Source organism: Bos grunniens, chromosome 13 (assembly GCF_055505025.1).
Source record: "Bos grunniens cultivar Pamir isolate PY7600 chromosome 13, Bosgru_T2T1.0, whole genome shotgun sequence".
Lineage (NCBI taxonomy): Eukaryota > Metazoa > Chordata > Mammalia > Artiodactyla > Bovidae > Bos > Bos grunniens.
The window spans coordinates 11,650,540-11,672,166 of NC_141177.1; the positions used below are offsets into that span (position 1 = coordinate 11,650,540).

At 45.2% G+C, this 21,627-nt stretch overlaps 1 long non-coding RNA gene and 1 other non-coding gene across 5 annotated transcripts in view; one reads left to right on the top strand and one right to left on the bottom strand.

The window, feature by feature from the left end:
• Positions 1-5,655: 5,655 nt before the first annotated feature.
• LOC147360210 (small nucleolar RNA SNORA79) lies at positions 5,656-5,802 on the bottom strand. The gene has a single exon (XR_015140076.1). It is a non-coding gene; the product is annotated as a small nucleolar RNA SNORA79 (small nucleolar RNA).
• A 2,443-nt stretch (positions 5,803-8,245) lies between these two features.
• Positions 8,246-21,627, top strand: part of LOC147360211 (uncharacterized) — a 38,983-nt gene continuing 25,601 nt past the window's right edge. For 2 of the 4 annotated variants that reach the window (XR_015139004.1, XR_015139006.1), the window contains exons 1-3: positions 8,258-8,446; positions 11,036-11,166; positions 11,300-11,432. This is a non-coding gene — a long non-coding RNA (uncharacterized LOC147360211). Of the gene's footprint in view, positions 8,447-11,035; positions 11,167-11,299; positions 11,608-14,263; positions 14,996-21,627 lie in introns of those variants that run through there. The other 2 variants (XR_015139005.1, XR_015139003.1) reach the window with 2 other exon arrangements.

Below are 21,627 nucleotides of genomic sequence, written 5' to 3' on the forward strand. Positions count from 1 at the left end.
TGCAAACAGCAGGATTTCCTTTCATACGGCTGGATAGTATTTTGCTGTACATATGTGCCACATTTTCTTTACCCATTCATCTATCAGTAGGCACTTAATGTTGTTTCCGTGTCTTGGCTGTTGGGAGTAATGCGGCAATGAACATCTGGGTGCAGATATCTCTTTGACACAGCGCTTTCATTTTCTTCAGATGTGGACCCAGAAGTGTGATCGCTAGACCATAGGGTAGTTCTATTTTAATTTTTTGAGGAAAGACAGCTCTGACTCCCACTCAAAGCTTTGTTGGATTGGATGTTAGCCTGGCCTTTGGTCTAGTGATGATGCCTCAAGGCTCCCAAGGAGTAGACGAGTGTGTCCTGTGTGCCCAGCACTGTTCAGGCTGACGAGGAGTTCAAGGTTCAGCCCTGTGTTTTACTTACTGTGTGACTGCAGACAGAGCACTCACCTCCTCTGACCTTCAGTTTCCTGTCTGTAAACTGGTACTGTACAACCTCTACCCTTCAGGATGGATGAAAGTGTTAGTAGCTCAGTCCTGTTCGGCTCTATGCAACCACATGGACTGTAGCCCTCCAGGCTCCTCTGTCCATGGAATTCTCCAGGCAAAAATACTGGACTAGGTTACTGTTCCCTTCTACAGGGGTCTTCCAGACCCAGGGATAAAACCTGGGTCTCTTGCATTGCAGGTAGACTCTTTACCATCTGAGTCACCAGAGAAGTCCTTCAGGATGAGTAGGAAGATTAATTAACCAAGGTCCATGAAGTGGGCTTCCCTGGTAGCTCAGCTGGTAAAGAATCCACCTGCAATGCAAGAGACCCTGGTTTGATCCATGGGTCAAAAAGATCCCCTAAAGAAGGGATAGGCTACCCATGCCAGTATTCTTGGGCTTTCCTGGTGGCTCAGACTGTAAAGAATCTGCCTGCAATGCAAGAGACCCTGGTTTGATCTCTGGGTTGGGAAGATCCCCTGGAGGAGGGCATGGCAACCCACTCCAGTATTCTTGCCTGGAAAATCCCCATGGACAGAAGAGCCTGGTGAGCTACAGTCATGGAGTCACAAAGAGTCCGTCACGACTGAGCAACTAAGCACCCACATGAAGTGTCTAGCATGGTGCCTGCTGAAGACTGAAAAATACTGGCTTAGGTGCTAGCCATACAGAACCCTTACACTGGGTGGCTTGAACAACAGAAACATTGTCTCAAAGTTCTGGAGGCTGGAAGTCTGAGATCAAGGTGTTGTCAAGGTCTGTGACTTCTGAAGACTGTGAGGGAAGGATCTCCCTCCTTGGCTTGTAGATGGCCATCATTTGCCTGTGTCTCTTCACATCGTCTTCCTTTTAGGAAGACTATGTGTCTGTGTCTAAATCTCTCCTTATTATAAGGACACCAGTCATTTTGGGATCGGACCCACCCTAAAGTCTCCATCATTAACTAGATTACCTCTGTAAAGACTCTGTCTCCAAATAAGGTCACATTCTTAAGTAGTGGGGTTGGGACTTCAACATATGAATTTCCATATGTGGGTGTGGGGTGGGGAGGGTGGGGGAGGAAGTTTCAATCCATAACAGGCACCTATAGCATCCATAGCAGAATATTAGAAATGTCATGATCAGCACGGTCCTTGCAGGCTTTTATATGTCATGCTGCCCCAGGCCATCTCGAGTTGCCATGGCACTGGTTTCCTGGAAAGGGGTCAGAAAAGTCTTTCTTGCCTGAGCCACAATGGTGACATTCCTGTCTGTCTCCCAGGGCTTCATCCCAGACAGCTCAACGTGCCAACAGTCTCCGGGGTGCTGGCCAGCTTATGCCTTGTCGGGTCAGGTCTGTTTAACTCCTTCTCTCTCTTACTGAGAAAGTCTGAGAAATTCAATTATTATATTCATTTATTTGGCATCCACTTCTATTATGCTTACTATGCACCAGGCATTATTCTAAGCACCTTGCACATATTAACTCATTTAATTCTCGTATCAATCCTATGAGGCAGCTGCTGTTTTCACCTCCTATATGATCAAATGGAGGCAAAGAGAGGTTAATTTGTCTAGGATTTCGTGATTAGCAAGTGGCTGAGCTGGGGTTTTAACCCAAGCAGAGTTGCTCTGAACAACCACATTATGAAGGGGAAGCAATGTGGCAGGAATATAAACTTTGACATCAGAGAAATGGGAATTTGGATTTCAGCTAGTGAGCAGAACTGGAAATTTCCATCACTGCCTGACCCACAAATAGTTTTTCTAAGAAGAATAAGCCCACCCCCTAGTTCTCCTGGTTATGTTCCACTATGTCATTCCAGGTCTCAGGTGATTGGACTGAGGTGGACATGTGACTCAAGGGTGCTCCACTTGTTGGCTGGGACCCAAGGATGGCAAGTCAGATTTCACTCTCTGGCATTTGCTAAGAGGCTTGAGCAGTGAGGATGCGAGCTGAAACCTTTTGGTCCAGAGGCATCGTTGAACTGGAATGGTCATTTTGGGTCAGATGCAAGTTTGAATTAGAAGACAGTAGAAGGTGGCACAGTGGTAAAGAATCTGCCTACTGTTACAGGAGGTGCAAGAGATGCAGTTTCCATCCCTGGGTGGGGAAGATCCCCTGGAGGGGGAAAAAGGCAACCTGCTCCAGTATTCTTTTTTTTTTTTTTTTTTTTAACAGCTAAACAGGTAAACTTTATTTTTTTTTTTTTTCCAAAAATTTTATTTAAAAAAAAATCACATGCTCCCCATCCTGAACCCTCCTCCCTCCCAACCTCCCCATACCATCCCCCTGGGCCTTCCCAGCGCACCAGCCCCAAGCATCCAGCATCGTGCACTGAACCTGGACTGGCATCTCGTTTCATACATGACATTTCACATGTTTCAATGACATTCTCCCAAATCTTCCCACCCTCTCCCACAGAGTCCATAAGACTGTTCTATACATCAGTGTCTCTTTTGCTGTCTCGTACACAGGGTTATCGTTACCATCTTTCTAAATTCCATATACATGCGTTAGTATACTGTATTTATGTTTTTCCTTCTGGCTTACTTCACTCTGTATAATAGGCTCCAGTTTCATCCACCTCATTAGAACTGATTCAAATGTATTCTTTTTAATGGCTGAGTAATACTCCATTGTGTATATGTACCACAGCTTTCTTATCCATTCATCTGCTGATGGACATCTAGGTTGCTTCCATGTCCTGGCTATTATAAACAGTGCTGCGATGAACATTGGGGTACACGTGTCTCTTTCCCTTCTGGTTTCCTCAGTGTGTATGCCCAGCAGTGGGATTGCTGGATCATAAGGCAGTTCTATTTCCAGTTTTTTAAGGAATCTCCACACTGTTCTCCATAGTGGCTGTACTAATTTGCATTCCCACCAACAGTGTAAGAGGGTTCCCTTTTCTCCACACCCTCTCCAGCATTTATTATTTGTAGACTTTTGGATCGCAGCCATTCTGACTGGTGTGAAATGGTACCTCATAGTGGTTTTGATTTGCATTTCTCTGATAAAGAGTGATGTTGAACATCTTTTCAAGTGTTTATTAGCCATCTGTATGTCTTCTTTGGAGAAATGTCTATTTAGATCTTTGGCCCATTTTTTGATTGGGTCATTTATTTTTCTGGAGTTGAGCTGTAGGAGTTGCTTGTATATTTTTGAGATTAGTTGTTTGTCGGTTGCTTCATTTGCTATTATTTTCTCCCATTCTGAAGGCTGTCTTTTCACCTTGCTAATAGTTTCCTTTGATGTGCAGAAGCTTTTAAGTTTAATTAGGTCCCATTTGTTTATTTTTGCTTTTATTTCCAATATTCTGGGAGGTGGGTCATAGAGGATCCTGCTGTGATGTATGTCAGAGAGTGTTTTGCCTATGTTCTCCTCTAGGAGTTTTATAGTTTCTGGTCTTATGTTGAGATCTTTAATCCATTTTGAGTTTATTTTTGTATATGGTGTTAGAAAGTGTTCTAGTTTCATTCTTTTACAAGTGGTTGACCAGATTTCCCAGCACCACTTGTTAAAGAGATTGTCTTTAATCCACTGTATATTCTTGCCTCCTTTGTCAAAGATAAGGTGTCCATATGTGCGTGGATTTATCTCTGGGCTTTCTATTTTGTTCCATTGATCTATATTTCTGTCTTTGTGCCAGTACCATACTGTCTTGATAACTGTGGCTTTGTAGTAGAGCCTGAAGTCAGGTAGGTTGATTCCTCCAGTTCCATTTTTCTTTCTCAAGATCGCTTTGGCTATTCGAGGTTTTTTGTATTTCCATACAAATTGTGAAATTATTTGTTCTAGCTCTGTGAAGAATACTGTTGGTAGCTTGATAGGGATTGCATTGAATCTATAAATTGCTTTGGGTAGTATACTCATTTTCACTATATTGATTCTTCCAATCCATGAACATGGTATATTTCTCCATCTATTAGTGTCCTCTTTGATTTCTTTCACCAGTGTTTTATAGTTTTCTATATATAGGTCTTTAGTTTCTTTAGGTAGATATATTCCTAAATATTTTATTCTCTTCGTTGCAATGGTGAATGGAATTGTTTCCTTAATTTCTCTTTCTGTTTTCTCATTATTAGTGTATAGGAATGCAAGGGATTTCTGTGTGTTGATTTTATATCCTGCAACTTTACTATAATCATTGATTAGTTCTAGTAATTTTCTGGTGGAGTCTTTAGGGTTTTCTATGTAGAGGATCATGTCATCTGCAAATAGTGAGAGTTTTACTTCTTCTTTTCCAATTTGGATTCCTTTTATTTCTTTTTCTGCTCTGATTGCTGTAGCCAAAACTTCCAAAACTATGTTGAATAGTAATGGTGAAAGTGGGCACCCTTGTTTTGTTCCTGACTTTAGAGGAAATGCTTTCAATTTTTCACCATTGAGGATAATGTTTGCTTGGAAAATTCCATGGACAGTGGAGCTTGACAGGCTACAGTTCATGGGGTTGCAAAGAGTCAGACATGACTGAGGGACAGAGCACGCGCGTGCGCGCGCACACACACACACACACACACAAGATACATGTGGGCCACTGGAGGACTGCTTTCAGCGGTGGGAAGAAGGGAGCAGAGCGCAGAGAGAGACAGTGATGCCTCATGCTAGAGCAGAGGTTGTTCCCAAGAAGGAAAGACAAGAGGCACACACACTGTTGCTGACCCTCCCCTTCACTGGTGCCCTTACACATTCAGCTTCTGTGCACGTTGGCTGCTAACACCTTAAAGTTGTTTCTTCCCCAGAGAAACCCTCAACCTTAGGGCTTTCCAGCCAGGTGGGTTAGTTCCTCTGTCCCCAGCAACCAGCTGCAAGGACTGACTCACATGAAGTACAGGAGGCTGGCGTCCCGACTCAAGATGAGGCCGACTCTGTGCCATTCATACCCTGGAGCTCCCTGTGTGATCAGGCTGGACCTGGTCTCCACCTGAGATGACATTCCTGCTTAGATTTCCTCTCTCCCCTTCCCTGTCCTGATTCCCTCTCACCTTCCTCCTAGGAGCCTCCCTCAATAATCACTTGCACAAGAATTCCCATCTCAAGGGCAAGTTGGATTCTCAAGAAACAAAGACAGGTACCTTGGTTCTTGACTGCTGTCCCCTTTAAGGCTCATAACATTTGGTCTTGTTGAATTTCCTATCCTAGGATTCTGAGTCACCTATTTTTTTTCTTTCTTTCTTTTTTTTTTCCAACTGTTGGACTCCACAAGAATCAGAAAGCGCTGATGGACAGCCAACCCATTCCCATGGTGCCCTGAGTGAAGACAAGTCAGCTTAGATGTATGATGGACTAAAATCCCACTACATAAGGCTCCAAGCAGTGAGAGGAACTGAGTCACTTATTTTCTGTATAAGGACCTGATTGAGTTAGACCAGGATGGCCTCTCTGTTTCTCACAGCTGAGCAAGTGCAAATTGAGTGAATTTGGTAAAGTTTGTGAATCATTCTTAATCTGACTCCATCTGGAAAATGGGCCCATTATTCTCCTAACTTTAGTGCTTGCTTTAGTGACTTAAGAGAATGTATTTTGTGACAGCTTATAGCATTGTGATTGGTTTAGAGTAGGCACTCTGTTAGTGAGTTCTAGGCTTTTTGTTTGTTTCTTTCATTCTTTTTTTTTTTTAATAATATACTCTTTCTCCCTTACTCAATTCAGCCTGGGGAAGCATTAAGAGAAAATTTATCAGAGTACTGTATGACTTTCAAAGCACTATGGAAATGTGGGAGTTCAAAGAACTATAAATTTAGAGTCCCAGAGGTCCAAGTTCAATTCTCTAGCCCACTGCTTCTCAAATTATAATGATCTTATGAATCACTTGGGGTTATTGTGAACATGCAGACTCTGATTCAGGAGGTCTGAGTGGAGCCCAAGACACAGCCTTTGTAACAGGGCTCCAGGCAGTGCCAATGTGCTGGTCCTCAAAACAGCAAAACTTTGAGTGGGAAAGCTCTAATCTGTCTTTCGGTTCCAGAGTGATTTTTTTTTCCTCCCCACACAGTCAACCTGAATGGCAGGCTCTTCCCTTTACATAGCATTTTGCACCTCCTGTGAGATGTGGTTCCTGCCAATAAGGAGAGCTCAGTGGTTGAGGCAGCCAGGAAAGCTGTCGGTTGTAAAGGAAGGTATGTGGTAACTAGAGCAGGGAGGTGGGAGGCTGCTGAGGGGCCTTGCTCCTGGAAAAGGAGTCAGGAAAGTCTCCTTGGTGGGAGGAGCTCTCAGTCTATCACTGCCCAGATATCCCCGATTCCTACGTGCCTGCTCCCATACTCAAGGACCACACACAAGAATCCCGGGACTTCTATGACATCTCACCTCCTGTTTCCTGGACCCTGCTGTTGGTGCCCTGTCTTCTGGACAATATTATCCACACCTGAACCCACTGTGTTTCTGTGGCCATGGCCTTGAACTTCCCAGCTGCCTATGTATTGACATTAGAGGTCCTGGCCTGCCTCTTTCTGATCCAGGGTCTGTTTTGACACCATGAATAAAATGAGAGGTTCAAGCAGTTCCAGATATGAGGGGGGGGGGAATGTGTGTTATTTCCACAACATTTAGTGCATTTCCTTTTTTCATTATAATCCTGGCCAAGTCCTTACAAACATTATCCTTTCCAAACCGAGATTGGTTTTCCTTGTTCATGGATGCCAACAGCTGGGGTAGGTTTCCCCCATCTGTTCACTTTCTCCTTTGCCATTCTTCTTTCTTTGCCCCTGTTTTCCCTCAGGGTTCTCAGCATGGAGGCTTTGTCTAGGAAAGGCCACTGTCGGCCTGAGTAGGGGGAGGAGGTTTTCTGCTTTTTGTTAAGCCACCTTCTGTTGGCATATCTGGGAGTTTCCACTTATATCCTAGAAGTAGCTGAACAGAGAACAGGCCCTTGATTGATTAATCCTTTCCTAACATATGCTAAGAATCCTGATATGCCAGACACTGCTCTGGGTTCCATGGATACAGCAGTAAACAAACATGGTTCCTGCCATGACAGTCTAGCTAGACGTACTATTCTAATCTTATCAATGGGGGCACTTTACACACATACATACACCAAACACACACACACACACATGCATTCTAGTCTTCAACCTCCTGAGAAACCCAATCTCACTGTCCTCAGGGGAATGGCTTCTGTCCCAGGTCCAAGGAAAACAAAAGAAATTCCTAGAAACGTCTATTTGAATAGCTATTATCAAAAAGACAAGAAATAACAAGCGTTGGTAAGCATGTTGGAAAAAGAGAAGCTTTGCTTATTGTTGGTGGGGATGTAAATTAGTGTAGTTTTCCATACGGAAAACAGTATGAAGTTCCTACAAAATATTTTTTGTAAAAATTAAAAATAAAACTATCGTAAGATCTAGCAATCCTACTTCTGAGTCTGTTTCCAAAGGAGCTGGTATCAGGATCTTGAAGACATATCCGCACTCCCAGATTCATTGCTTTATTATTCACAATAGCCAAGACATGAAAGCAACCTAAATGTTTGTGGAAGGATGAACGGATAAAGAAGATGGGGCATGGACTATTATTCAGCTTTAAAAAAGGAGGAAGTTCCATCATTTATGACACATGGCTCAACTTAGAGGACACTATGCTAGGAGGACACTATGCTAGGTGACATAAGCTGGAGAGGAAAAGAGAAATACTATATGATTTTTGTAATAGAGTGCGGCAGAGCAAGGCCTTCAGCAAGTGGCTATTGCTGTGCACAATTACCCTTGCCTGCACTCCATGCCACCTCCCACATCCTGTTCCCGAGCAACGTTAACCCGGGACTATTAGTCGTCCTGCTTAGCCATTGGCTGGTGCCACAGTGGGCCCCTCCCACAAGTGGCCAGCTGTCAGTGAGCAACCGTTAGTGGTCCTGCTCAGCCATTGGCAGGCGCCACAGTGGGCCCCTCCCACAAGTAACCGGCTGTCAGTGAGCAACCGTTAGTAGGTCCGTTAAGCCAGCAGTTGTCAGAGTGGTGGGCGTCCAGCAGAGAGTGAGGTAAGAGGTGGATCCCGGCCTTCTCCCAGCTTTGGGCGAGCAGATGAGCTGGAGATCCCTGGGGGCTCCAGAGCCCTCACCAAGACCACCCACTGGCCAGGCCCAGTCCTTGAGGCTGAGATGAACCTCTCCCCAATGCTGCCTCTTCAACCTAATGGCAGTGGTTGTCTGCATGGGACACAGTTGGGTGGCCTGAGAGCCTGGGTCCTGGGTGCCTGGCTCCTTCAGCGATGATAACTGCGTCTGGGGACCTGGCCCCAAGGGATCCACCAACTAAGATCTGCCTCCTCTTTGCCAGGAGGACCTTGGAGGAGGAAAGTTGTGCCTTGAGAACTTGCCCGTTCTTGTTAGAACAGAGAATAACATTGGTTTTGGTGGAGGTTTATAGGAAAGACTCAGCTCTATGACCTGACCTCAAAAACAAAGGCTCTGACACCAAGAAGTTTGCAAACTACTCATGCCCCTCCCTCATTGTTCATAGAAAAGGGCTTTGCTAAGAGCTTCCAGGGAGTCAGAGGAGCCACCCATCTCCTTGCATGGCCCTGCAGTAAACCTTGCCTTGCTCCCGACTCTGACGTTTTGATATTGTTTGGCCTCACCGTGCTTCGAGCACAAGGACTTGGGTTTTGGTAACAATTTCACTTAAATGTGTAATCTAAAATAGCCAAACTCAGAAGCAATGAGTGGAATGGTGGTTGCCAAGGGCAGGCAGAGGGGGAAATGGGGACTTGTTGGTGAAAGGGTATGAAGTTTCATTTATGCAAGATGATTAGATTCTGCAGATTTAATGTAAAGCAATATGACTGTAGTTAACAATCGTGTATTGTACACCTGAGGGTAAATATTGTTAAGAGGGTAGATGTTAAGTGTTCAAGTCATACAGGCCAAAAAAGAAAACAGTGGTAACTTTGTGAGACAATGGAGATATTAATTAGCTTGAGTTTGGTGAACCTTGCACAACATATTCGTTTATATGTATACCTTAGTGAAAGTCGCTCAGTCGTGTCTGACTCTTTGCGACCCCATGGACTGTAGTCTGTGGAATTCTCCAGGCCACAATACTGGAGTGGGTAGCCTTTCCCTTCTCCAGGGGATCTTCCCAACCCAGGGATGGAACCCAGGTCTCCCCAGTTGCAGGTGGATTCTCTACCAGCTGAGCCACAAGGGAAGCCCAGGAATACTGGAGCGGATAGCCTATCCCTTCTCCAGTGGATCTTCTGAACCCAGGAATCGAACCGAGGTCTCCTGAATTGCAGGCAGATTCTTTACCAACTGAGCTATGAGGGAAGCCCCCGTATATATACCTTACATATACACTGACAAATAAAAATTGTGTATATGTAAGGTATACATATATATAAAGATCATGTAAATGTATACCTTACATATACACAATTTTTGTCAGTTATACCTCAATAAAGCTGTTGAAAGTAGAGCTCACGTACTTTAGTCATTTTTTCCTCTAGGGGAATTTTGAGGGCAAATGGAGTGGGAGTCACAGGAAAGGTTTAAAAGTACCATCGATCAAAGGAACCAAATGGCTGGAGACTTGTTTGATGTAGAAGAGGGTCCAGGAGTGCTCTGGAGGGTCTGGCCCATTGGTGGAGGAGGATGCTCTTGAGGGAGGCAGTGAGTCATAGCTGGGCCCCACGTGCTTATGTACAGAATTTCAGATCCAGCAAGGAGAGGCTCTTGCTTGAAAACTGATGGTGAATACAGACAATGCTCCAATCCCTGTGGAAAATGACTGCACTCAGCTCCCTAAATTCTGTGTTTCTCCATATTTATATGTGCTGTTACCCAGTGAATACCTGATTAAGGAATGCAGCTGCCAAATGAATACATTTGTCGCTCATCAAATGGAACCATAAAGCCAGCGATGATGGGGCTTATTAAAAACCTTCTTTCACTCAGTTGAAAAATCCTCCACACGTCCCAGCCGGTCTCAATATCGCCGCTAATGAAATGGGTAACCAATACACAAAGCTATGTATTCAAGAGCAAATTAACTGCCTCAGGAATAGGCATCATAAAGATTGCAGCCTGGAAAATAAATAGACAGTGTATTGGGCAAATTGGCCTCGTGTTTAAGTGTTGATGAGTTGGAAATATTGGTTTAGCTTCTTGATGGAAGCAGGCAGTATGGGATGCTGGAAGGCAGACATTAGTATTGAGAAATCAAGCTGGTGAACCTCTTATTTGCCAGAACTGGGAAAGGGTGAGAAGGAGCGAGCCTTGAGCCATTCCTGAGCCGTTACTTGGTGCCAGGCCCTGTGCTGTTGCCCACTAGTTCTTGTATTGCCCAAGAAGCGGAGAGACACTGTGTTTTCAGCCTAACCTACCTACAACCATGTAGTCAGATGACACAAAGAGATTTTGTTTTCTCTGTCCAAACCATTAGTACATGAGCCTTTATCAGAGTCTTTAAAAAGAGTTAACCCCTCTTAAATAAGCCTCCAGGTATTTCTGGGCTCCCTTGAGCCCTTGCTCATGATTGGAAAAAAAAAAAAAAAGAAAGAAAGGGAGGGAGGCAGGGACTGAGAGAGGGGAGGAAGGATAAAGGATTTCCATTTGTGTCTTCTGTTCCAGATTCTGGTCCTTCTATCCCACATCGACTCTCTGCCTTTATTCTTCTCTGGAAGCTTTCCAGACCAGAAGGAAGCAGTGACCTACAAGTTGAAAGGCCTTTGCCAGCACCTCAGCTCAGCACCTAACCTCAGGTTAGGTCTACTGTTCTTCCCTCCCTCCTCATCCCAATCAGCACATGCACAGCTGGAGGAGAAGGCCACAGGGTGGGTTTTGAGTCACGTGGGTTTTGAATCACGTGAGTTTGGGTCTTGTGGTCCTGGGCAGGTCTCCTGACACTCCAGAGTCCCTGCTGCACCTGGAGAGTGAAGATGAGCTCGTCTCCCTCATGGGCCGTTGAGAGGAACTGATGAAATAACGCACAGAAGTTTCTGGAGTGATTCACAAACATCAGTCCCTCGTGAGTCCTGATTGCCTCTATGATTTTCACAGGTCTTCCTTCTTTCAAAAGGAGCCAGTGAAGGGGATCGCAGAAAGGAAGGTCACAGCAGCTGTAGGTTCCTCTACAGAGGAAATGAATGGAGCTGATCTAATGTGTAACAAAATCACAAAAAGATAAAACCCAGCAGCCCCAACCACCTGCTTATGCAGCATTTTAATTACTGTTTATTATTTAATTTATTCTTTTATATTAGTATGTTTAAAATATTGATAGTTACTAGATTTCCTTATTTTTTTAGCCTGATTACTACAATGATTATTTTTAAAGGAAAGCTAATGAGTTGTTTGGGTTTATCTGCTGACAAATCCAGGCTAAATGACAGTCAATTTCCTTTTGAGGTAAATGGACTCTGAAGGGCAGGAGAGGCTGTGCACCCCATTTGTTTAGGGGCACACGTCTTAGAAGTAGGCTCCCCCAGAAGCAGATAAAGGTGTAAATGCCTGTGATTTCCCTAGGAAATGATCTGAGGAAGGGTCTGCAGGAAAGTGGCCCAAGGAAGGGAAAATATAGAGTGCCTTAAAGAGCAGGTTAATGCAGTAGCTCCTGGGGAACTTATGGTAGGCAGCATAGAGTGGTCTTTCATCAGTTATCCCACTGTTACTGATACAGTGCCCTAGGGGGAAGTGTCATACAGAATGCCTCGGGAACTCCTGAGCCTCCTGGGGAACCCCTGAGCTCTCAGCTAGGGGATGGACTGGATTCTGACCCAGCATTCATTAAGGAAGCTGTGGGCTCTCTACCAGGGCCTGTGGAGTGTGGAGCTGGGGCGTTTAGATCTGCTTCCACATATGTTAAATTAAACACAGTTAAATGGATTTTGTGATGCCTCTTGAGGAGGGTAGAAAGAACTTTAGGCAAGAATAATTGTTCCAAATCCAGGAATTCACATCTCAATGGTACAGGATAGACTTTACTCCTTCAGGGATAGCTAAAGACCATGAACTGCTCTTGGCAAGTGGTTCTACTTCCAAGAGGCACTTTTCTTGCTCACTATGTAACAGGTGAGAGTAGGACTGAAGATGCTTCTAGCAGGCAAGGATCCTTGAACTTGAAGCTTCACTAGCAACTTCCATCCTGCCCCTCAGGGATCTGGGCCAGAGAGCTTGTACATGAGCATGTATCAGTGCATATCTGCTGCAGAGGGCAAGGGGAAACAGTTCAGTCCCACATCATTTGGAGCAAATGTATTCCAGGCATCATCCTATTTTCTGGATATTTATACCATCTATACCTTCCGAAAGGGTTGGATTATGAGATTCAGAAACCAGCTCTCTACTTCTCACAGAAGGGAGATTGTTGGAGCCCTGCAGATGGATGGAGGCTGGAGAAAAATGTATAAGAATCAAGGCAGCTCCTGAGGGTAGGAAGCAGAATAAGGTGGGGCTGGGATGGACCCCATATTTTTGCAATTTCTTTGTCTATCCATTCAAGATTTAAATTTCAGGGAGAGAAGCCATTACACAAAACACGAGACATGACAAGACATTCTCAAAGAGGTGCACAGGCTTCCAGGACCCCCAGAGTTTCCCATGGGAATGTTCAGTTTTTGCTGATACCACTGCTGAACAAGATAAGGTGATCTTTGTCATTCCTATGAGGAATGCCATTCCTATGTTATGCTCTCCAGGTGTGTCCCCCAACCCCCAAATGTTCTGAACACCGTGGTAGCAGACCAGTACAACATAACTGCAGTGAGCAATGACTCCTGGAGGCTCGGAGGTGAATTTTCTAGACCTAGCATCACTCAGCAGGTTCAAGCATGAAAAGTTGCCTGAGATGTATTCCTGGGGTGGGGATTGACTTAGTTCTATTTGCTTCTTCCTCCCCCCAAAATAGCTAACAGCCCAATCTTCAGGACATTTTAAATTACAGATTATGATAGTTTATTTGGCAAGGTACCTCTGTATTTCTTAAAACTAACAAGTAATCCCAAGGCAGTATTTGAGCCTTGATGTGGGAGTGATTGCTCCTGCTATGCTGCGAAAAGGGGGTAGTTGCAGGGACTTGGGACACCAAATGTCTCTAAGAAGAAGCCCCATTGTAAGAGTATGGAGGAGGACAGCAATCTTTGAAGAGCAGCTTCAACCAAACTCTCTGAACAAAGATGCACTGGATTAGACCCTTGAAAACAAAACAAATTCTCAAGATCCTAATGATTTACCAGGACTTTCTGATGCTTCACTGGTCATCTGGGCTGTGGCATCAGGAGGCAGGCTCTACTCTGTAAACAGACTAATTTCTGCATGTAGGTCAGGGCAGATCTCTCAGAACAGAGAAAATCAAACCAGGGATCATCATGGAGAGAGAAAGAGAAGGTTTAAAAGGGCAATCTTGGTAATACTTTACTGCCTCTTTAAATGATCACTAGTATGATAGCCAATAGCTTGTTTATCTCTTAAGGCACTTATAGACTGTTTCCAATGTGTGAGGCATTAGGAAGGATGGATGAAAACACAGAGAAAGTATGATCCCCATTCTCAAAGGAATTATAAACTAGGGGTAATGATAATAAGTAAAATTAAGAGGGGGCTACATAGTTTGCAAGGTGTTTGTGTGTGTGTGAATGTTATAGTGCTATTCATCACAGGTATTATCCATTCAGGATTTTTCCTGAGAGCATCAGGAAATCGAAGCTCAGGGAGGTTAAGCAACTTGACTAAATTCGCACAGCTTATCAGTGAAGAGATTAAATTTTTTTTTAGATTTTCTTTTATTTTATATAATACATGTATCTAATCTTTTTCAAATTCTTCTCCTGGCATCTGGTCCCATCACTTCATGGGAAATAGATGGGTAAACAGTGGAAACAGTGTCAGACTTTATTTTTTGGGGGCTCCAAAATCACTGCAGATGGTGCTGCAGCCATGAAATTAAAAGACGCTTACTCCTTGGAAGGAAAGTTATGACCAACCTAGAGAGCATATTCAAAAGCAGAGACATTACTCGGCCAACAAAGGTCCATCTAGTCAAGGCTATGGTTTTTCCAGTGGTCATGTATGGATGTGAGAGTTGGACTGTGAAGAAAGCCAAAGAATTGATGCTTTTGAACTGTGGTGTTAGAGAAGATTCTTGAGAGTCCCTTGGACTGCAAGGAGATCCAACCAGTCCATTCTGAAGGAGATCAGCCCTGGGATTTCTTTGGAAGGAATGATGCTAAAGCTGAAACTCCAGTACTTTGGCCACCTCATGTGAAGAGTTGACTCATTGGAAAAGACTCTGATGCTGAGAGGGATTGGGGGCAGGAGGAGAAGGGGACAACAGAGGATGAGATGGCTGGATGGCATCACTGACTCAATGGACATGAGTCTGAGTGAACTCCGGGAGTTGGTGACGGACAGGGAGGCCTGGCGTGCTGCAAGTCATGGGGTCGCAAAGAGTCAGACATGACTGAGCAACTGAACTGAACTGAACTGAATCTTTTTCAAATTCTTCTCCCATTTGGGTTATTATAGAATATTGAGCAGAGTTCCCTGTGCTTGCTCCTTGTTGCTTATCTAATTTAAAAATATTTATTCTATTTATTTATTTGGCTGCATTGAGTCAGTTGTGACACATAGGATCTTCGATCTTCATGGCAGGATGTGGGGTCCTTAGTTGCTGTATGCAAACTCTTGGTTGCAGCATGCATGTAGGATCTAGTTCTCTGAACAGGGATTGACCCTGGGCCCCCTGCACTGGGAGTGCAGAATCTTAGACATTGGACACCAGGGAAGTCCTTGTTTGCTCTTATGAAGCTGTGTGTCATTTTGGGAAGGGCACTGTGGGCTAGGAGGCAAGGGACTTGGAATCTAATCTGGTCACAGCCTGGTCACTGGTCTTCTCTGGCTTCATTTCCCATCTATAAGCTCAGGAGGAGGGAGCAGGAGGAAGCAGCTGCTTGTCCCTTGAGTCAGCAGACTGCTGACATCTCCTCACCTCCCTTCGGCCGTCCTGATTCCACTTTGGACAGACACACCTGGAGCAGGGCAGGAAGAAACACACACACAGGTTCCCTTGGAACTACCATCTCTGTCAATCTGTTCTGAATGTACTGTAATGCTGGGAGCTCGAGTCTATGCTCTTTTTTTAAAAAAAAGTATTCATTTATTTATCTGGCTGCTTCGGGTCTTAGTTGCCACATGCAGGATCTTCGTCACGGTGTATGGGTTTCTGTTATTGTGGTGCAGGGTTAGTTGCCCTGTTGAATGTGGGATCTTAGTTCCCCAACCAAGGATCAAGCCCATGACCCCTGCATTGGAGGTGGATTCTTAACCACTGGACTACCAGGGAAGTCCAAAATGCATGCTCTTAATAGCAATTTTCTTTGTAGTTGTTGCCCTGCTGCTGAGCCCAACAGTTTTCTTTCCTACAAATGGATGTCTTATGAAAAAAAAAACACTTAATATAGCTCCAAAATCATGACTATGGCATTTACCTAACTCTGCAGGATCAGAGAAACAGAGGAAACAAAGCTGGACCTTGTCCATGGAGGCAGTGAAGTGCAGTGGGTGTGTGGGTCCTTAACTTGACCTCCTTGAGCCTCTGTTTCCTCATTTGCACAAAGGGGACAATACCTTTACACTGTATCAAATAAGATGACATGTGCCAAGTGCCTGGCACATAGTAGGAGCTCAATAAATGTCAGGGCTCCTTCCCAGGGAGCAGGGAAATGGCTCTTCTCCCCAAACAGCCAACGAGTCCCTCTTTGCCTACAACTCTCTGGGTTTGTTTATCTTGTGTAGTAATTAGGCACCAGCAGCTGAGAGTATCCAAACCTACAGCCTTATCTTTTCCCCAGGCTGCTTCAGTTGATAGAGAGTTGGGTGGTAGATGACAGCTTGTTTATCCAGAGAGCCTGTAAAATATTCTGTTGAGCGAACACACAGAAAAGCTCGTTTGTCTTGTCTTTTGTCTCTACAACTGCACAGTTCAGAAGGGATGTTCTCCGATCTTACCAACTGCTTGCTCCTCTGAACGTTGTTCACAGACCCTCTCTGCCCACCCCTGGGAATGCTGGGGCTGTTCCACCCCCTCCCTCTCACCTTGCTAACCCTTGGCAAGAGGGCACCATAAAGGCTCCATTGACCACATCTGGTTTTGGCCGCTTCTCTGAGCTTCACACTGGACACCACACCTGGGTGTCCATGGACCTCACCCACTCAGCCCATTCAAGATGGAAGCCACCTCCCTTCCCACACTTGCTCCTTCTCTGGGTCTCTGGGTCTTGGCCACTGGGAGCACTAACCACCCACTCCTTGGGCCTGAAACCTGGGAGACCGTCCTGGACATCCTGCTTTTTCTCTGCTCCACATCCTAACACCTATCAGGCCCATGTTCTCTCTCAAATCTCTCTCCTGATTGTTCTCAATTCAGCCCCAGCCACCACAAGCTGGGGGAAGGCACCGGGTCCTTCTGCATGCCCGCAGCCAGGGAATGGTTCTGGAACACACGGCAGACTCTGTCAGCCCCTCCTCCCAGGTCTGCAATCTTGAGGACAGGTGCAGAGAAGAATCTGTGATCATCCCCAGAGGGCATGGGAGGCAGGAAATAAATCCAGGTTTTTGAGAAAAACAAGCCAGTCAACAACAAAAACAGGAAACAAAATAAACATATCCTGGCCTAGTGGTGCCATTTCTGACACTACTTCAAATCTCTCTGGAGCTCATTCTCTTCATTTCTGAAAAGGGGCCAATACTTCATGCCTCCAAAAGGTGCCGTGAAGTTGTTGGATGAAGCTGTTTATGCAGTAGATGACACAAAATTGATCAGCATTAGGCTCTTCTCTCTGTCCCTCACTTTGAACAGTACTACATAGATCTTAGAACCTTTCCTTAGACTGTTCATTCATTCTGCTCTTTCATTTCACACCCTTTTGTTGTGTGCCTGCTGTGAGCCGGGGATGATTCTGGGCACTGGGGTGGACTGGAGAACAAGTCAGACGTAGTTCCATCTCCCCTGGGTTTCCATTTTTGCTGATGTGGAAGAAGAAAGCAAGTAACAAGCAGGTAATATACTATCAGGTGGTGTTAAGTGCCATGATAAAGAATCAAGCAAGATAAGAGAAGTGTTGGAGAGCAGGAACTCCCTCGGGAGAGCCAGGGAAAGAGTCAATAAACAAGTCTAAGGATAATTAAAATAATTTCTTGACTCTGGGATATGCTTGTGAAGGAAATAAGTGTGGTTATGCGAAACCACAGGCAGGTTGAGAGGATTAAATATGAAAAATGTATGGGACACGCCTTGCATGTTGGTAAATACCCTACACCTAGCGACCCATTCTTTTCCCAATTCCTCTCTTTCCTGTGTCTTTAATTTCTCCCTCCATGGGATCCCTCCCACCAGCATTTACAAGGCCAAGTCTCTTTCTGCTTAGAACACACCTTTCTGCCTCAACCCCACGCCTTCCTCCATCTCTGATCCTACCTTACGCCTTTGAGAAAATGGTTCCAAAGAATTGTCTCCACTCCCACAGTTCATTCCTCTACTCATTTCAGTCTGGTTCCTGCCCCCAGAAGTGTCCCAGAAACTGCGCTCTCTGAAGTTACCAATGACTTCTATGGTCACTGAATCCTTTGAGTTCTCATATACTGTCTCTGGGCCACATTTAATACCATTCTCTCTCCAGTTCCCAATATATCACCATCTTTTCAAGTCTGTTTTTTTTACCCCCCACCAGTCTGCTTACTCTTTCTCAGGCTTCTTTGCTGACTTATCTTTCTCTGTTGGTGCCTTAAATTACTGGGGTGTCCCAAAGGTGCATCCTGGGTCCCCTTGGCTTCTCTCCTTGTACATGACCCCTCAGTGATGGCTCATGTTGCCCTAATTTATGTCCTCAGCCCAGTTTGCTCCTCTGAACTCCTGGCCCATATTCTCAGTTCATTCTTAGACTCCTCCACTTGGAAGTCCCATGGACGTCTTAGACTCAACAGGTCCAGATTAGCGTTCACCATCATCTTCCTCTCCAGTCCTTCTCTTCTGCTCTTCCCACCCCAGTGGGTTTCACTACCATGCAGCTGTTGTGCAAGCCAGAGCCTTGGACTTCACCAGTTCCCCTTGGCGCCTCCTTGACCCTCATGTCTGCTCATCACTCTCAGATGTGTTTCTCTTCCACTGTTTTCTCTGCTCGCCTCCCTAACCCAGCATGTCTTGCCTGAACAACTGCACAGTCTTCCCTGTCTCTGCCTTTGTCCCCTCTGATCCGTCCTGCCCATACAGAAGACGACCACGCTCCACTGCAAACCCGATGGTGTTCATTCTCCTGTTAAAAACGCTTTAAGACTCTTTGTTGCCTGCAGGATTAAAAACCAGACTCCTTTCCTTTGCACCCAGGCCCTGCAGGCACTACCTATCTTTCTGCCCTCCTCTCCCGTGTGTTCTCTCTCACCCAGTGTCCCCAGTCACACCAAACTTGGTCCAGGGGCTCGGACCTGCGAAGCCCTCTCTCTCTTGCCTGGGACATCTTCATCACTCTTCCTTCTCTGGTGGTTTTTCTCACATTTGGCTGAAATGAAGGGACCTGGCAGAGAAGCCATTCTAGCTCCTTCTCTAGTGGATGAGTCTCCTGAAGCCCAGAGAGGAAGAGTGATTTGCTGAAGGTCACCCAGCATGTTCTGCTTGCTTTATACGAAGCAGAATGACCTCACTTGTCTCCCTCCCTCAGCCATGATGACAGGGAAACTTGGCATCGGCATGGATCCTCCCCCAAAGGTTCTGGCTCTTTTTGCTGCTGAGATCAGAAAGCTGAGCAAGTGGTAAGTATTGCTGGGAAGGGGTTGGAATAATGTGGGATCCCTTTGCCTTGGATTTCTGAGGCTGAAGTCCTGGTGACACTGGCTTCTCCTGCCACTGGTCCAAACCTCTTATGGTTATGCCCCAGGTTTTCCTCACCACACCACTGATCCAGACCCTCACCTGCAGACACTCCTGCCTGCTGCTTCTCAGCTGAAGCAACTTGAGTCTGTCAGGCACAACTTGGGTGGGAACAAGTCCAGGTAATATTTGAGACCCCAGTGCTCAAGCAAGGTGCCAAATCCTATACCCTGAGCTGAGGTGGGATTGATGCCTTGGCCATTGAGCTGGTAACCAGGTCACAGACTAGGCCCTGACCCTGGCCACAGACTGAGCTCTAATTTTGGTCATTAACTGGTCCTGACTCTATACCCAGACACAGCTTTGACACTGCTTCCAGACTTAGCCTTGATTCTAATAATAGACAGAACCTTGATCCTCATCCCAGACTGGGGCCTGACCTTGGCTATGACTGAACTCTAATACTGGTCCCAGGCTGTGCCCTGACCCTACTTCCAGACTGAGCCCTGATCCTCATCCTTGCCTGAGTCCTGACCCTAGCCATGGACTAAGCCCTGATCCTGCTCCAGGCTGTGCCTTGACCATGGACTGACCCCTACACAGCTCACAGATGAGATCTGCAGTGGTGGGCTCCTGGTGAGAGGTGTAGTTGACTCAAGGCAAATCCACTCCTTTAGGGGAGGGATAGAGAATGTGGTTTCCTGGGAAAAAAAGGAGATCAGCCTCTGGTGTTGTTACACTCATGGATTTTTGGGATCACCAGCTGTAGAAGGAGCAGGCTCAAAGGACCTCGGCAGAATCATGTCTGGCAGAGCTTCCCAGGCAGTTTAACTCCCAAATAATGGAGAGATTATTCCTGATGATATCCATCAAGCTGAGATTGAGAGCATTTCAGTGAGAAGGTGCTTTAATGACTCTTCAAGGATTTGGGGCCTAATGAAGCACACATCAGAGGACAATTTAATCTTTCCCTCATAAAACCCTCACAACAAGGAGATCAACTTCAGAATCCAAATTCATCCTGACATAAAAATGTGAGCTCAAGACAGTCCTGGATCACTGATAATTGTCTGGGGCTAATTGCTATGGTCTTGGGGGTGTTTAAGAGCAGCCAAGGGTGGATGGGTGTGGCAGGGGGCATCCAGGGACATGCTGAGCTGCCCCCTGCAAGCCCCTGGAAGGAGCTGACAGTAGTGACATTGGAGGATAAGCCAGAATAAGGTGAATTTGGGGGCAGTAGAAGGTCTTGCTCAATGATGGCTGGCCCATCCCCTTCAATGTGGACCCTTCTTCCCAAATCCCTCTCTCCAAATGGATTAGTGGTCAGCATATAGCCAGTTATTTGCCTAATTGGGAGCCTTAAAAGTGCTGAGAAACTCCTGTTCCCAGGCCATAAACGAGAAATTAGGTCTTATGAGAGCTACTATGGAGAAAGCCAAAAGGAGCCGCAGAGCTGATCCAGGCACGTGTGGGGAGGGTCACCATCCTCAGAATGGTTTCTCAAGCTCTCTGAGGATGAACATGGGGTCCCCTGATCAGGGGCTCCACATGGGCCTCTCTGCCTTCCATCCACAGCTTGCTGTTAGCTGGGGTCTCCCCGACCACAGAAGCAACATCTCCTTCTTCTCTCAAATGCTGAAGCTTCCTATGTCTTATCTTCTATTGCAAAGATTTTTTTTTCTGTTGCATAAAATTAATTGATGATATTGTGTATATGTGGGGGTTGGGGGAAAGATCATGAACAAATAGAGCCTTGCCACTAATTTCAAAAGGAAACATATTTTGTAATAATTAGCTGGCAAAAAGCTGGAAATGATGAGCTGCAAACTCAATCCAGCCCTGGCTGGTGCATAATATAATCATTTATACTAAATTTATGTCCATAATGTGTTGTGCAGCCAGGGAAGGTATGAGATAAAGTGATGCGACCCTCCTCCCACTTTTTTTCTTTCTATTAAAAGAAGACAACATTTTTTAAAAAATTGAAGTTGAATTGATTTACACTGTTAATTCCTGCTGTACAGCAAAGTGACTCAGTTACACGCATATATACGTTCTTTTTTTAATATTCTTTTCCATTCTGGTTTATCCCAGGATATTTGATATAATTCCTTGTGCTGTAGAGTAGGACCTTGTTGCTTATCCTTTTTACATATAATAGTTTATATTTACCAACCCCAACTCCCTATCCATCCCTTCTCCGCCCCCACCCCCCTTGTCAAACACAAGTCTGATCTCTACATCTGTGGATCTATTTTTTGTTGTGTAGATAGGTTCGTTTGTGCCATATTTTAGAATTCCACATATAAGAAATTCATATATTTGTCTTTCTCTTTCTGACTTACTTTACATAGTATGATGATCT